This window comes from Rana temporaria, chromosome 1, assembly GCF_905171775.1.
Source record: "Rana temporaria chromosome 1, aRanTem1.1, whole genome shotgun sequence".
NCBI classification, from domain to species: domain Eukaryota; kingdom Metazoa; phylum Chordata; class Amphibia; order Anura; family Ranidae; genus Rana; species Rana temporaria.
In genome coordinates this window covers 244668228-244682035 of record NC_053489.1, presented here as the reverse complement: position 1 = coordinate 244682035, position 13808 = coordinate 244668228, and positions in this window count along the sequence as shown.

Sequence of the window (13808 nt, the reverse complement as noted above, 5' to 3'; positions counted from 1 at the left end):
CCACGGACGTTTCTGGATACAAGCATAATCTCCGCTGTACAATCCCAGTAATTACATCTTCCTCGCTGACAGGTGCAAGGGGCTCCGTTCCTTCCATGGATCCATCCATTTCGTCCAGCTCCAGCAGGTCAGCTATCAGCTCCCTCCGTGGTCTGTTGCTGGCGCTCCTACCACGACTCTCTAATAAATCTTTTAGTGTGGATCTTTTCAGCCTGGCGTACTGAGACTCCATTCAGCACTTGCTCTTTGGATAAAAGGACCATCCCAGTGCTGCCAACCAATGTAACGGCTACCCAGCTAGGGAGAGGGTCTCAGCCGTTGGAGAAGTCCTTTTCCCTGGCAAGCTGCGATATGCAAGTACCGCCGGTATCCCCGTCCCATAGATCCAGAGAGAGAGAGAGAATTCCCCTTCCCGAACGAGACAAGGCTACGTTGAAGGGTCAAACAAGACTGACTTTTATTGCACATTTCACCTCGCTTTTTATATGGTTACAAACTTACATGAACAATGACACTCTCCGCCCCCCCCCTTCACACACATACTTTGAAATAATGACATTCCCTTGAATCAATCAGTCTCTAGACGTTCGGCTCCAACCTTATATTTAACATGACTTGATCAGACAATAGAATTCAATTAACCTTTAAAACAATTATACACTCCCACATAACAGCCTCCGTATGTTGAGTGGATTAACTACACAAAGGAGAGTCCATTAGCTATGCAAAGGGAATATTAGCATTCAGCAGTGAAAAAGTCCCTTGTATAATTAACCATTTGAGCTCAGAATACAAGTCATGCAGTCCTCTGTAGGCAGAATAGTTCATAGGTCTGTTACAACATCATTGCCACACCCCTCAGGGGAATCATCGAGATAGCCTGGGTTTACAGAACAATGTTTATACCCATTGGAAAAAAACATCAGCCTTTTTGAATTGCAACACTGTTGGTGTGATCATGTTCTGCCCATGTGGTGCTTATTACATGGGCACAACAAAATAGGAATTTCGGGAACATATTTAGGATCATACCCATCGGAACCATATACTCACCTATAGGTAACATTAAAGAGATTCATCTTCGCCCCTCTTCCTTTCGAGGGCTGCAAACTCCGGCTCATGTGACTGGCTGGAGTCGCGTGACGTTACTCCTGCACACTGCTAGGGGAAGAAACGTCACAGAGGGCCGTTTGTTCACTGCGCATGCACCGATGACATCATCGGCACAATACACAGAAAATGTCTCCTAAACGGCGCATGTTTAGGACATATTTTCAGTACATATTAGGTAAGCCTTATTATAGGTTTACCTATAAGTAAAAATAGGTCAGGGGGGTTTACAACCACTTTAATATTATGTTCCTAATTAGGCTTTATGGCATGTGGGGGTGACTGAAATAAGACTATTTTACAAAAATAAGGTGGATCTTTAATATAAAAGCCACTATCCCCCAGCCTAAATGAGGGTATAAGTTATGAACCCTTTTAATTTATTGTGCGCTTTGAATGAATGTCCCTGATTTGAATAATATATTGTATCACATTCTGTATACGTTATTTTTGTTTTTATATTTTCAGAGGAGAGGTGTTTTCAGCTAAGCACACCCTCTTGGTTAACTGTACTCCACACAGCCACTGTTACATTTAAAATCTGCTCTGTCAGGATCCTCTTGCACAGCCACATAATTTATTCATTGAGATCTGTGAATTAATAAATTACAAGTCTTGTCTTCCACTGCTGCAGATAGACTTATATTTTTGACTGTATGTTAATCGGCACACTTGTAGTCCATTGATTCTCCCTTCAGGTTTCTAACTTAAAGCCAATACTGAAGTTGTAGGGAGAGTGTGCGGGAGCCTAACATTGCACCTGTGATCCACTGATTGTGGGCGAAATGCTTTGCAGGCTTCTGTTAAAAATAAATAAATAAATGCACATTTTTTTTCCTGCAAACACATGCATTTATTATTATTATTTTTTTAAAGTTGCACTTAGCCTTTAAGTTTCCTGCATTTCAGGACACAGGCTGGTTCAGAAAGCCACACCTTATTTTCACACAACTTGTGAAAGGACACAAGAAGTAACAGCAGTTCATACATAACTTTTGTTTGTCTGATTTGCATCTCCAACTCCATGTTTTCTCTACTCTTCTCCATCCCCTCACACCGACAGTCCACACTTGGTGCCTGTCCCTCCCAGCCATAATCTGCTCCCTGTGTGCTTTCTCGAACCTGCTGTTTAGGGTCTTCTTCTTCTGCCTTACTTGTCTCCTCCACAAACCTGTTTTTCTTGCTGCATTTTTATCCCAGCTCTTTTGCTCTCTACACTTGGCTCAATTCCAATGGCGCGTTGTTGTCACATGCTGCCTTTCAAATGTTTACTTCTGACCTGCAGCCTTATCATAATGCCAATATGGCATTATCCTCTAATTTACTTCTAAACAGTGGGACCATTGGCAGAGGTTTAATTTTACTTTGGCTACAATTGGCTAGGAGGGATGAGCTCAGGTTTGTTCAGATACTAGTCCAAACCTACCAGAGCTATCCCGCCAGGGTACTGTCACTACAGACTGCCAATCATAGGCGGTGGAGATGTTCCCCACCCCTTGTATAGGTGATTGCCAATGTGCCCTGACAGCAGGATAGCTCAGGTGGGGTTAGACTAGTACCTGAACACACCTCTATTGTCTAGGATGAAGGCAAAGAAGCTATTCCCTTTTGTGATGTGGAATCCTTTCATAACCTGCTGGACCTTATTACTGATAGTTAACTGCAGAAGGCAATATGTGCTCTATGCCAACTTAAAGTGTATAAAGTGTATCTGAATCATAGACATGCGCAGAGGGGGGGGGGGGTGGTTTGTTGGTGTGCCTGGGCACAACCTAATCGCTGCGTGCTGTGACAATTCCCTCTATTGGCTGGACTTCCACCTGTGTTGCATTCCCAGAATAAAGAGTGGGGGAAGTGGCTAGTAAATACGCAAATTACCGGCCCTTTCCTTTTCTAAATGAATGCAGTGAACACACTGAGTGTTTACTATGCTTCAGTTTGTGAATGTACAGGAAGTTGCTCGGCACACAGCAATATCCCGCTCATTCACTGTCCAGTGCAGCTGAGGCTACAGAGAAAGGCATGCATGTTTAAGCTTTGGGGCGCAAACCCTAATGCAATAGGCTGTGCACACCTATGATCTGAATTGAAATAAAACATGTAATATATTGCAGTTTACTAATACTTACATGTGGTGTCTGCATTCATTTTCTTTTTTCAAGCTTCTCCTTTATTTTTACCTAATGATTCTGCCAGCATCACACTTCCCTACAGTAACCCCTCGTCTTCTCTTCTTTATGACTTAGAGAGAAGGAGTTCTACAGTCCTGCAGAGATAGTTGGGAATAATGTAAATTATGACTCATTCACATGGGCACTTACCTCTGTACACAACAGGAAATAAAATAAAATGAGCTCTTAGATGGTCGTCACTAGAACAAGTCGGAAGAATTCCCCTCAATTCCTGGCTCTGTGACAAATTACTGTTGGTCCTCCTAAGGATTGATCTCCCTAACAGGGAGAAACTTGACAGGGGTATTTACCCAAAACTTCTCTACACAAAACTAAAAAAAAGTTTGGCCATTACAGTTGGGCCGAAAACACCTTGGTTCGGTTTGCGCCAGAACTCTTCAACATCGCAAAAGTTCGGGCCCAAACTCTAAACCCTATTAAAGTCTATGGGACTCAAACTTGAAAAATCAAAATTGCCTATTTTGAAGGGTTATATGCAAGATATTGTCCATAAAAAGTGTACGAGGTCCGGGTACTGCCCTGGGGGACATGTATCAATGCATTTTTTAAAAAAAAGATAATTTTTACAGGAGCAGTGATTTTAATAATGCTTAAAGTGAAACAATAAAAATGTCCTTTAAATATAGTGCCTGATAGGTCCACTTAGTCTGCCTGTAAAGTTGCGCATCTGTACCATGTATAGAACATGCTGCAGCAAAACTGCAACAAAAATACATTTACATTTCCAGCAATGCAATACCATTGCTGGCAATAGATTTTTTTTTTAAATAACCCAGCTCATTCGGTCTGGTATGGATTTTAACCACTTAACGACCTGCCCATAGACAAAATACGTCTACAGGGCGGTTTGTTAACTCTGGGAGGGCGTACATTGACGTCCTCCCAGAATCGCGCTCCCGCGCGCCCCCTGGAGCGCGCACACGGGATTGTCCGTGACCCGGCGCGTCACGGATCGCGGTAAATTGCCACTGATAGCGGGCGTTTACCACGTGATTGATCCGTCCAATGACAGAGCGATCACATGTAAACAAACCAACGCCATTTGATGATGCCGGTTCCTCCCTCCTCTCTCTGTACCGATCGGTACAGTGTGAAAGGAGAGAGTGGGTGTCAGCAGCGCTGTGGGCTGGATTTGTGACTATTGTAGTCACAAATCCAGCCATCCCTGCTCAGCCATCCCTGCAATACCCTGTGAAATACTCTGCAATACCCTGTGCAATACTCTGCAATACCCCTGCGCAATACTCTGCAATACCCCCACACAATACTCTGCAATACCCCCTCCGCAATACTCTGCAATACCCCTGCCAGTACTCTGCAATACCCCCACACAAAACTCTGCAATACCCCTGCCAGTACTCTGCAATACCCCTGCACAATACTCTGCAATACCCCTGCACAATACTCTGCAATACCCCCGCACAATACTCTGCAATACCCCCGCACAATACTCTGCAATACCCCCACACAATACTCTGAAATACCCCCGCACAATACTCTGCAATACCCCCGCACAATACTCTGCAATACCCCTGCCAGTACTCTGCAATACCCCCCGCACAATACTCTGCAATACCCCCGCACAATACTCTGCAATACCCCTGCCAGTACTCTGAAATACCCCCCAACAATACTCTGCAATACCCCCGCACAATACTCTGCAATACCCCCGCACAATACTCTGCAATACCCCCGCACAATACTCTGAAATACCCCCGCACAATACTCTGCAATACCCGGCCAATACCTGCCCGCCGGCCGCCATATGACGTCCTTGACTTTGTGCAGGGATATCTGAATGGTGCCTGCAGCTGCAGCTTAGTAATACAGTCTTCAGAGTCTGAAGTTTTAATATGAGTTCGGCGCTCGTGGATGTTTTATTCTACTTTACTACCTGAATGTGAGTTTTTTATCTGTTTTTTAGAAAATGTATCCATTATATGGAGTCACGCTATGGTCTCTTTTTCACTCTTCCTAATGCTCCTATGATACATTGAGCCTTGCCATTTGGACATATGAGGATCAGATCACACTCTCACCTGTATAGCTGACACTCTGAGGGGAATGCGAGCAGTGTTGTAAGTAACGGCGTTTAAATAAACGCTGTTACCTAACACAGCCCCTTTTGAGGGTAACTAGTAATCTACCAGATTACTATTCCCCTCTCGGCAACGCCGTTCCCATTACTTGGGCGGCGTTACCGTAAATTACATTTACCGCGTGCGGGGGGGGCGGCAGAGGGGGTCATGTCAGCTGAATTAAACAATGAATTCACTGGTTGCTATGGCCGCCCCGCGTGTAGCAACCAGTGACGTCACACGCAGAGACTCGGAGCAGAGGGAGGCAGCTGACCGAGGGAACAGTTCTGTCTGAACTGCGCTCTCCAACTCGACTCCACCCACGACCCACCTCCTCTCCTCTCCTCCTCCGGCAGCAGCAGCAGCAGCAGCGGAGAGAGCAGCACCGGGGGGCGATCGGCAGCTGTGTGATGATGTCCGTGGGATGTCCCTCCAGCCAGCACAGTTCCGTGTCAGTGTACACAATCGAGAGGGGGAGGGGCCTCTGACCCGTGCAGGCACCAAATTCAATGCACAAGTTTGTCCCTCTGTTTGTACACTCCATACATGCTCGGGTCAGAGGCCCCTCCCCTCTCCATTGTATACACTCAGGAAGTGAGCTGTGCTGGCTGGAGGGACATCCTGCAGATATCACAAAGGAAAGAATGGCTGCTGTTTCTTGCATTTTTAGACTTCTAATGTAAGGTAAGCCCAACACTGCCCCCCACCTGTGACACTGACCCCCCCACCTGTGACACTGACCCCCCCACCTGTGACACTGGCTCCCCCCACCTGTGACACTGACCCCCCACCTGTGACACTGGCTCCCCCCACCTGTGACACTGGCTTCCCCCACCTGATGCCCCCACCTGTGCCCCACCTGTGACACTGCCCCCCTGCCTGTGACACTGACCCCCCCACCTGTGACACTAACCCCCCACCTGTTACACTGACCACCCCACCTGTGACACTGGCTTCCCCCACCTGATGCCCCCACCTGTGCCCCACCTGTGACACTGTTCCCCACCTGTGACACTGCCCCCCGCCTGTGGCACTGCTTCCCCGCCTGTGACACTGGCCCCCTCACCTGTGCCCCCATCTGTGACACTGCTCCCCCGCCTGTGACACTGCCCCCCCACCTGTGCCTCTGCCTGTGACACTGTTCCCCACCTGTGACACTGTCCCCCCGCCTGTGACACTGCTGCCCCACTGATACCCCCCACCACCATTACTGCCACTGATACCCCCCACCACCATTACTGCCACTGATATTCCCCACACCACCACCACCATCACCACTAGTGAGACTGATACACCCCCCCCACACCGCCACTAGTACCACTGATAACACCCCCACCACTAATCCCCCCCACACCACCACCACTGATCCCATCCAGCAACCACCATCCCTGCCACTGATCCCACCCCCACCACTACCACCCATCCCATCTTCCCCCAACCACCACCCTCACCACTGATCCCATCCTCCCACCACCACTGCCACTCATTTCATCCAATGCCCCCCCAACCACCACCCTTGCCACTGATCCTATTCTCCCACCACCTCTGCCACTCATCCCATTCAATCACCTCAACCACCACCATTGCCACTCATCCCATCCCCCCACCACCGCTTCCACTCATCCCATCTCTCCCTCACCGCTGCCACTGATCCTATCCCCACCCAACCACCACTGGTGCAAATCACGAGTAATTTTTTTTTTTTTGGTGGGGGGGGGGGGGAAGGAACCAAGAAGAGAAGACCGGCGCTGGCTGATGTCTGCCTCACCAGACCAGAGTGACAGTCCAGATTAAAAGGTTAGTAAAGCAAATTAAACTGGTGATGATCAGGTGACAAATGGCAGCTTCTGATGGGGCACAGTGTCACAGTCGCAGCAACAATTGATGGGCACACTCACACTGGCAGCATTTGATCATGGGGCACAGTAGCGGCAATTGATTGGCACGCTGACACTCTGATGGGGCACAGTAGCGGCAATTGATTGGCACACTGGCACTCTGATGGGGCACAGTAGCGGCAATTGATTGCCACACTGACACTCTGATGGGGCACAGTAGCGGCAATTGATTGGCACACTGACACTCTGATGGGGCACAGTAGCGGCAATTGATTGGCACACTGGCACTCTGATGGGGCACAGTGGCGGCAATTTATAGGCACACTCACACTGGCAGCATTTGATCATGGGGTATTGCTGGACATGTGGAGCGGAGGTGGAGTGTGATGATATTGATATTGTACAGTATTGCTGGGCATGTGGACTGTGATGATGATATTGTACAGTATTGCTGGGCTGCCCACCAGCAATACTGTACAATATCATTCATCACACTCCACCTCCACATGCCCAGCAATACTGTACAATATCAATATCATCACACTCCAACGTGATTGCATTGTAGAATATTAAAAAAAAAGTCAGTTACTTTTCTGAGTAACTGACGGAGAAGAAACTTTAACTTAAAGTTCTTCAGTAAAGTTGACTGCTGAATCCAAATTGATTTCAAAAAGATGTATTTAATATACAAGCAAGCTTCCAGAAAACTCTTAAAAGCTTGGAGAACAGTGTGTATACATTGTCATACATTCAAAATATCTGTTCTACTGAGTCCCAGACCCTCTAAGCAATTTATACACTTTCAAAGGGGAGGTATTCTGATTGTGGCTACATTCAGAAGACAAATGGTCATTTAGCTTCTACATGTCACTTCCAAATTCTCTGGGAAAAACCCAGAGATTAGCCTTTTCACAGCTAAAGGTGTGAATGGCTTTTGTTCAGGGATAGGATGTTGAATGGTCACATCCCATGCCTGATACATCAAAATATAGGCTTTTACACATGCTTTGACAATCGTGAATAAATGTTTGATTAAATAAATGGCTATTCCATTTACCCGATCAGTAACTAATTACTTTGCCAATGAAGTAACTGAGTCACTAACTCAATTACTTTTTCGGACAAGTAATTTGTAACTGTAACTAATTACTTTTTTAAAGAAAGATGAGCAACACTGAATACGAGTTTGGCACTCGTGGATTTATGCCCGCTGTCCTTACATTTGTGTGAGTACATTTTCTCAAATCTTTACCCGTTCGAGGTACCCTCACAGTGTCACGCTATATGCATTGCATATATCTTCTCTTTTCCATGACACACATTGGCCGCTGAGAGCTGTCTTAGGAGTCAGGAGGTGGTGTTATATCAGCCCACACATCCAGCTGCGATCAGTATCTCTGTTAGCTGTTTGGGCAAGCAGCCGTGAGGTGAGCTGCCAGCACACTCAAAGGTGTCATCATCACGGAAGATTTCACTGCACATTGCATTTTGGGTGGAGGTGTTTTATTTAGACACTGTTCTGTGGAGGAATTACCGGACTGCTAGATTTGATCCTTATTTATGGACAGGACTTTATCACGTGTGATTTTTGTTAGTTTTGCACTTTTTCTTCCACTTATTTTATGCTAGTTTTGGTGTTTGTATATGTAGTAGCCATTTTACTATGTATTTTCACTGTTAAATCTTTACAGGGTTATAGGTGTTTGTTCACTTTCATCTGTATTGTTCATTGTAGTATCATCAGATACCTTTTTTGTTTCTCTCACTGTTAAGTTCACCCACGATCCCTTTACTTTGCATTCCCTTTTCACTTCCACCTTCTCATTCCCTCCCCCACAGCGCAGCTACCATACTTCACATTATTATCACTTTTTCTGTTAGGATCAGATCCACAGGTGCTGCTGCAGTTCCCCCCCCCCCCCCCAATTCCCTTAATTTGCAGGGATTTCTTCTCACTTCCTGTTTGGCTATGGGACAGGAAGTGAAGGGAGATCTCCACATTGGAACAAAGATGGCGGGAAAAAAAAAATCTGACAGGGGTTATAACTCTCCCATGCTCTATCTAAAAGGAAAAAAAAAAGTTTTGCCTATTGTTCTACTTTAAAGGAAAACAAATGTTTGCATTAGAACCACTTTATATCTCCAACTTTAGCATCAACAGCACTTGGTTGCCAGCTTTAAACGGTGATTTTTTTTTAAATGATTAAAAAAATAGTGACACTGTATGGAATGAGGCATTGTCAAATAATGAGTAATTTCCACAGTAAATTAGATATACCGTGAAGTTTAAAATAATTACAGTATATGTACCATTTTTGTAATACAAAATCCAAAACAGTACAAAGGAGCGCCACTGCCATCTATTGACAAAAGCAGTTATTTCAACTTGTTGACAACAGGTGGAATAGTTAAATGTTTTTATGTCAAGCAGTGTATGTGCTTGCCAGTAAGGAAGTTGATCTTGTTTGCACTAACTTATTGAGAACCAGTGAAGTAAGCACCCACATTAGGTGTTTATTCGTAGATCTACCCTGCTGATAACCATTCTTCCAAATGAATTCTCATTGCAATCTGCAGTGTTTCACAAATGTTTCTAATTATGCCTTTCATTATATTTTAATTAAGGCTCTCTTTTGGTTTATAACATTCGTTTTTACTTCTTTTTTTTTTAACTTGAATTCATATACTGAAAGGTATGCAGATGAAATGGATTTATTTTCACTGTCATGACCACTAATGTAGGGCGGGGTGGGAGAGTTAACGTTCACTGCCACGATCACCAACGCAGAAGGCAAGGGGGTTAACTTTCACTGTCATGACCACCAATTGGGAGGGGGGGGGGGTTTAATAGAGCTGGCACAAATGATGAGGACTATTATTGTGGCCACTGACACCACTGTTGGGGGTTATTATTGCATCTATTGACACCAATGTTGGGGCTATTATTACACTCACTGAGACCAATGTGGGGGGTTATTATTGTGGCCACTGACACCAATGCGGGGGGTTATTATTGTGTACACTGACACCAATGCTAGGGGTTATTATTGCACCTACTGACACCAGTGTTGGAGATTATTATTCCATCCACGGACACCAATTATAGTGGGTTATTACTGTGTTCACAGACACCAGTGTTGAGGGTTATAATTGCACTCATAGGGGGTTATTATGGCACCATTGATGGAGGTTATTGTTGCTGGGGGTTATTGTACTCCAACTTCTTCAATGTATTGAGATATGCTGCAAAAAAAGTGCAGCAGGTTTGACATTTTTGAGTGTTGAGGGGCATTTTATGAAGCCAAGATCAAGAACACGGGGACATGACTGTAAACTTGCAGGAGGAAATTAAACGCATCTTAAGGCCCCGTACACACGATACGAAAATCGGATGGAAAAATTAGTACGACGAGCTGTCTGCTGATTTTCGGATCATTAGTATTGGTTTTCGGGCAAAAAAAATCGGAAGAGCAAGACTACGCATGCTCAGAAACAAAAGAATACATGAAAAACTATTCAATACATCACTTATGACATTGTATTCTGTCGTACGAAAAATTTCATATGGTGAGTAACCTCTTCACTTTCGACATGAGATTAGCATACAACAAAAAAATGGACGAACGGTCTTCTGAAAATCTGATCGTGTGTACGAGGCTTTAGAGTAGAGTTGATGCTTAAAAAAGTAAGTGGATTCAGACGTGCTTGGACAAACACCAAATACAAAAACATGTATAAATAAAAAATAGGACAGACTCGTTGGGCCACTTTTTTCTGCCATCACATTTCTGTTTCTATGTAGACCTTTTCTATGTTTCTATATATGTGTAAAATCCCTGCCAGTCCCTCAGCATGGTCAGTTCTCTTGCTGTGCTGGGAGCTCTCGTTCAATGATCAGACTTGTACTGTCACCCCCATGATGAATGCAGATGTCAGACTCATGCCCTTTTCACCAACTCGTGACAAAGGACAGACCAATCTCGCACCGCATTGTTACTTCTGTAACAGTGCCACTCCCAGCTGCACCCTGCACAAAGATTTTCTAGCTTGTAGGACCACAATCAAAGTGCCAGCAGCCTGAGAATGATTGTCACTGGGTTAAGTACCACTGGCCAGGGTTGTGGGGAGGAGGCCCTTGTCCCCATCAACATGGAGACAATGTGCTTTGAGGGGAGCAGAGCCCCCTCTGCCACAAAGTACCCTCCAAGTTGAGGGCATGTGGCCTAGTATGGTTCAGGAGGGGGGTGGGTTTGCTTGCCCCCCCACTTTGCTGGGCTGCATGTTCAGATAAGGGTCTGGTATGGATTTGGGGGGCACCATGCCATTTTTGTTTACATTTTGGAGTGGGGTACCCCTCAAAATCCATACCAGACCCCATTCAATTGCTAGCAATTATTTTTTTATTATTTTATTTTTTTATGTTCAGCTGTCATTGGGGAACCCTACTGACAGCTAATGACTCATTGCTTGTTAAGGATGCAGCAGCCCCCTGCTCCTTAACAATCGGCTATTTACAGTTTGTCAAGGGAAAAAAAATGCAACATGCAAAAAGCATGCAAAAAACGCATACAAATCTAAAATGCACCAGAAAACCACATAGATGTGAACCTAGCCCACAAAACCATATCAGGAAATCGATCTGTATGGAATATTTCTAGAGAGTAAGGATATTATTTAGTTTCTCTTTAAATGTGGTTGCTGTTTACATTCCCTGATATATTGATGATGATGACGACAAGAGAGAACAGTTCCAATTTTTGGTATGAGATACGATAATCAATATATGGGCCAAGCAATGACTAAAAATGTAAAGGCCTTTTTCAAATATATTTTCAGGGAAATGTTGCAATAATAAATTAAAACCTATAATCTCTGAAATAACTATTAAAGCGTTTGTTACCCCAACATTACATACTCCTGATATGTGCCTGCTGTACCATGTACTTGTATGAGAAAGTATCCTGTCCTCTTTTGTGTGAAATCCCAGGTGTTCCTGACAGCCCCTCCGCTTACCTATGAAAAACTGACCACACTAAGCATGAGAGCACACTATGGTCAGTTCTTTAGTTATGCTGGGAACTCAGTGGGGTAGATTCAGATAGATTAGCAGATCTTTAGATCCGCGTAATCTATCTGATTTACGATCCGCCGGCGCAAGTTTTTGAGGCTAGTGCTGTATTCAGAAAGCACTTACCTCAAAACTTGCGGTGGCGTATCGTAAATCCCCCGGCGGAATTCAAATTCCGCAGCTAGGGGGCGTCTACAATTTAAATCAGGCGCGTCCCCGCGCCGATCCAACAGCGCATGCGCATCCGCGATTTTTCCCAGCGTGCATTGCTCCAAATGACGCCGCTAGGACGTCATTGGTTTCGGCGTGAGCGTAACTTGCGTCCGGCCGCATTCTGAATCGACTTACGCAAACGACGTAAAAATTCAAAGCTCGGCGTGGGAACGACGGCCATACTTAACATAGGATACCCCTCACATAGCAGGGGTAACTATACGCCGGAAAAAGCCGAACGCAAGCGACGTAAATAAAAAAACGACGGGCGGGCGTTTCTGAATCGGCGGAACTCCTCATTTGCATATTAGTCGCGTACAAAAGACGAAACGCCACCTAGCGGCCAGCGGGAGATTGCAGCCTAAGATCCGACGGTGTAAGTCACTTACACCTGTCGGATCTTAGGGAGATCTATGCGGAAACTGATTCTATGAATCAGCCGCATAGATCCGACCGTCGGAACTCAGAGATACGACGGCGTATCAGGAGATACACTGTCGTATGTCTATCTGAATCCGGGCCAGTGTACTCACCTCCAATGATCATACTTGTCCTGACACTCTCCCACTGCACAGCCATTCATTGGGAAGCATTGGCTTTCACTCTCCCACTGCACAGCCATTCACTGGGAAGCATTGCCTTTCATTTATGTTTTAAACGGAATGGCTTGTTTTACAAGGTGATAGTTTACAATCACTTTAGGAAGCTGGGTCTTCATTCTCCTGCTCAGGATAGGAGAGAACCCTTTGATGCTCCAGCCTCTGTGATCTACAATGATGGGGCAGACTGTTAGGGGAAATGCTGCCATAGATACTTGTGCACTTCTAACCAACCAGTCTCAGTAGTTTTGCTCACAGATAAGGAGTCCAGGTTAAGGTTAAAAACCCAACAGCTGCAAATCATTTAAAAGGGCGATGCACCATGTGCAATATAACTCTGTGTTTTGTGTTAAAGAGATGGTCGGATCTCTGGAGAACCTTGTTAATATAGTCTGAGTAATGAAAGGGTTAGTTAGAGCTTTGTGGGTAGCTAAGCACTCCCTAAAGGTTGTTGCAAAAACATTTTTTTAAAGGTCAAGTCTGATTCTCCTAGCGCTAAGCCTTTTCTGTCCTTTCCAAATCCCCCACCTTTGGGTCCCAAGCCATTAATTAGCAGTTAATGAGCATTCTCTTGCAAGCTGTTTGGCAAGGAAAACAAAAAGTCCACAGTGCCAAAGTGGTGGGGGTGTTGAGCGCCCCTGATCGTTGCCCGGTTCAGAAATGAGAGAGCTCCTGGCAGGGAGAGCTCTGTAAACAGTTTAATTTAAATC